A 4,945-nucleotide genomic window follows, 5' to 3' on the forward strand; every position below is an offset into this window, starting at 1 on the left:
ACTCCAATTGATAATACCCAATGCCTAAGGAAGAATAGAGGCGAGAGTGTTTCTCAGTTAGAGTACTCAAGGATCATTGGTAGTCTCATGTATCTAATGACATGTACTAGACCCGACTTAGCATATGCTGTGAGCAGGCTAAGTAGATACACCAGTAATCCGAGCGAGTATCATTGGAAAGCTATCACAAGGGTGCTTAGATACATAGGATACACAAGAGACTATGGATTACATTATACTCGTGATCCAGCAGTGATCGAAGGATACACTGATGCGAATTGGATATCGGATATAAAGGATCACAGATCCACAAGTGGTTACGTGTTTACACTTGCTGGCGCAGCTATAGCTTGGAAGTCTTCCAAGCAAACGGTTATAGCTAGATCCACGATGGAATCCGAATTCGTCGCTTTAGATAAAAGCGGGGAAGAGGCGGAGTGGCTACGTCAATTTGTGGAAGATATTCCAAGATGGCCAAAGCCGTTGACGGCGATTTGCATACATTGTGACAATCAATCTGCGCTTGTTAGAGCACAATGTACAATGGCATATCTAGGCACATTCGACGTAGACACAACAAGGTACGACAACTTATCTCAACGGGTGTGATCTAAGTTGACTATGTTAGGTCAAAGGAGAACATTGCGGACCCGTTAACAAAAGGCTTAAGCACAGATAAGGTGTATAGGTTGTCAAGAGGAATGGGACTAAAGCCCATAGATGAAGGGAATATGAGGGAAACCTAACCTAGTTGACTGGAGATCCCAAGATCTAGGTTCAATAGGCAAACTTAATCATAAACCCAAAGGGAGTCACTTTGGGGGATGCCCCAAAATTAATAAAGGGAGTTGTATACTTCCTAGTCCATTCCAATTAGTGACATGAAGGAAAGGTTAAGCATGTTGAGGTTAAGGATTTTAAGGAAATCCAAAATTAACCATGATGTTTTTAATGATTCAGAGGAATCACCTATGTTAGAGAGAAGTGGGGTCGCTTCGAATGGATTTGTGGGGAGGCGCAAATCCTAGAGCTCTCGCGGAACCAGGAACGTGTTCCATGACCATAAACGGACACAACCATGAGGACTTGACCCGACTAGGGAGAGTATTGTGTGAATGTATATTGTCGCCTACATAAATGGGGGATTGTTCAAAGACACCGCGTCTACAAGACCCTAGGAGGCTAAGTAAGCTTCACAAAAGAAGGTTCAAAGGTTACACCTACCTATCTTGCAATACTCAATTGTTGAACGTGTATCGTTGAAACTTAATAGATCAATTTCTATTCATGTGGGGGATTGTTGGAAATTTGTGAAAATAGCACTTTTCACAAATATAGGAAAATGATTTTTTTCCTATTTTGGACTAGAAATAAATATAAGAAAATGAGCGGGTTTTAAATATTTATTTGTGGGTTTGTGTTCTATGTTGGAAGAGCTTCGCAACGAACTAAACCACGTCCAAAACGGAGCTAAGATGAATGAGATATCGATGCTTAAAAGTTTAGTGTTTGAAACTTGAATGCTGAAAAAAGTGAGAAAGTAGCACCTTTTCCCACATCGGATGAGAGATGAAACTTAAAGGGGTAGTGAAGTGGGAACTCTCCATCCTTATTGTTTCATGAAAGCACTCACTTAGTGTACTTGCGAAGGGTGCGGAGCACCCTAACTCACACTCGCACACGCGGGCGCGCGTGGCGTGGGCGATGAGGCGCAATGTGGCGCTTTGATGGCGTACTTTGCATTTCGCATCGCCGCTTGAGAGCCACCTTTGTATTTTTGACCACGTGTGCGTGGTGGATCACAGAGGCTGCAAGGACCAAGTGGTGAAGTGGCGTGCAGGTTCGAGGCGCGTGACGTAGCAGTCCGTGCGCGAGTACACGTGTCACGAAGGCGCGCGGTTGCGCGCATGGTGCATGGACCCTGATGTGACGTGCGCGAGTGAGTGGCATGCTCGTATAGGCTCACAGGTGACGTAGCACACGCGCGCATGGACCTGAGTCAGTGTGGCGCACACGCGCATGGCAGTGAGCCAAAAGGACGCAGCGCGCATGAGGGTGCAGACCTGCGCGCACCAGTGTGTCTTGCGCGCGAGCGCGTAGAAGCTTTCAGCAGTTAATGTTGTGCAGTTACGTTTCAACATCCGAAACTGACGAAATTAAAGCGTTTGACTGAGAATTAAATGACGAATCAAAGTGCATTAAAGACGTTTAATGCAGTTTAATTCAGACATTTAATTCGTTTTTCAGTTTTGACTCAGATTTGCAGTATAAATAGGAGGTGCCTATGGCATATCAAATACACCGAAAATTCACAGCTTACAATCTTCTTCTCTCACAGAATTTTTCTCTCATCTTCACGCAGCAAGGTACACCTTCGGGTTGGAGTCAAGACCGGCAGTGCAACTGCTTGCGGCTGTTGTATCCTGGAAACAAACGTGTTCTACTGGGAGACACGAAATTTGTTTTAAGGGACCCGTGTCTAACACGATCCTCAGCCAAGAACAGATTTCTGTTCAAATTTTCTGTTCTTATTTTCCTTTTTCAGTTGTAATCGTAATTTATTTTCAGCATCATTCTGTTCTACTTTGTAATTCAAGTTAATAAAAGAATTTTATTTAATTTTGCACGAACGGATTCCTCCAATTTAAACATAATACAACACATCAGAACCTTCGAGCAGATTTGATTGAACACATCTGGAGAGTTCTACGAAACGACCTTGACGAAGACGAAGACAAACGATTATTAATATTTATGTAATTTTTTAAGTTTATGTTGTTTTTGCAATTTATATTAATGTTTTTTATTTAAATTTAATAGATTTTTTTTTATAAATTTTAGATATACAATAATAATTGTATGTGTTACGTATCGAATAACACCGCTCTTCCACGCCTATCCAACACCTCTCATTTTTTGCACCACGCATGTTTACGTGTCATACACACGTCGCATAATGCCACATTTTCAAGCGCTCAAGAACGTATAGTGTTAGAGTAGCTCAATATAATGGGAGTAAGTGCTGCATTTTGGAGTTGAAAGATTTTTTTAGAGGTGCCACGTGCGTTGCACTTGAAGGAAAGGTGGGCCTCAATATTAGTTAGTTTTCTCTTTTTGTTTCAAACTAGCAAAACATTTTAGGAAGTCCAAAAAAATATATATTATCTTAAAATGTTAGACAAAAACTAATCGGTTTATTCGCTTGTCCAATATAAATAAAAGATTAATATTCAAAGCTTCAAGTTTTTGTGTTCGAAACTCAATATTAGCTCAACAATATATGTTTGTGCTAACTTACTAGGCTTAGAATACAAAAGAAAAAAAATCTATGCACAAACTAAAAAGTAGCGGGATTGAGGGTGGGTTTAATCAGCTAGGAGCTTCTCAAAATAAGACTACATGGTATGGTGATGGACCATCTTTGGAGGATGATCCGCCACGTAGGCGACACATCATAGTCCTCCCAAGGATGGATCATCCTCCAAAACTAGGGGGCATGGGAGGATGGTCCTAGTCATCATCCTCCACCACTTTTATATTTTTTTTTTACTTTTTTTAAACATTTAACAAATAAAGTAATAAAATATTTTCATTAATATTAAAAAAACATTACATAAACTTAAAAAAAATTAAACTTAAAAAAAATAAACTAAAAAAAACATAAAATGAAAAACCTAAAGTTAAAAAAAAAACTTAAAAATATCCTAACATATTAAAATAAGCTACTAGTCGTCGTCTTCCATGTGGTGGGCGGGTTCGTTTTGAGTGTTGTTCCAAATGTACTCCACCAAGTCCGCTTGTAGGTTGTGATGTGTGTACTCGTTACGTAGGGCGAAGGTGTTCAAATCTTGTTGTTCCTCACTAACTGGAACAGAATTTCCAGCAGACGCGTTTTCGTCGTAATCGCATATCGCTCTACCTTCGTCTTCAATGATCATGTTATGAAGGATGATACAAGCGTACATAATGTGTCGTAACCTCCTTGGTGTTTGCGAACGTGCTGGAATAGAAATGATGTGCCATTTTTTTTGTAGAACACCAAAAGCCCGTTCAATATCTTTTCTTGCGCCCTCTTGAAACTTTGCAAACTTTTTCCTTTTGTCGTCGGTCGGGTGCGGGATAGTTTTAACGATTGTCGAGTACGTTGGGTATATCCCATCGGCTAGGTAGTAACCCCGCCTGTACTCCACCCCTGAAACCGTAAAGCTTGTGTCTGGACCTGTACCCGCCACTACATCATCAAAAATCTGTGACTGGTATATGATGTTGAGGTTGTTGAGTGAACCAGGTAGACCAAAAAAAGCATGCCATATCCAGAGATCCTGTGACGCAACAGCCTCTAGAATGATAGTCGGATGTCCCTGATCTCCCCTAGTATACTGACCTTGCCATGCAACCGGGCAGTTCTGCCACTGCCAGTGCATGCAATCAATGCTCCCGAGCATTCCTGGGAAACCATGTCTCTGTTCGTGGGCTTGATATAATTTTTGAACGTCGTTTGCGTTCGGTTTCCGCAGGTATCGCTTGCTATACAATTTGACAACCCATTGGCAAAACTTGTATACACATCAACGTGCGGTTCTTTCAGACATCCTAATGTACTCGTCTAATGCATCTGGTGCGTAACCGTACGCAAGTTGGCGAATGGCCGACGTACATTTTTGTAAATTGCTGAAACCCCTTTGACCCCTAGCATCGTTTCGCAATGTAAAAAATGGATTAGACTGGGCCATGTCGCCTGCAATACGTAAGAACAGTCGACGACTCATGCGGAAACGACGTCGAAAAATCTCGGCTGGGTACACGGGTTCGTCGGCAAAATAATCGGCTACTAGTTTATCGTGGCCGGCTATAAATTTAGAACAAAACATAAATGAAATTTATTAAAACATACATTTTAAAATCTATATAAAACATAAGGAAAAAAAAATAAAATACCTTCTTG

This window comes from Helianthus annuus, chromosome 3, assembly GCF_002127325.2.
Source record: "Helianthus annuus cultivar XRQ/B chromosome 3, HanXRQr2.0-SUNRISE, whole genome shotgun sequence".
Taxonomy (NCBI): domain Eukaryota; kingdom Viridiplantae; phylum Streptophyta; class Magnoliopsida; order Asterales; family Asteraceae; genus Helianthus; species Helianthus annuus.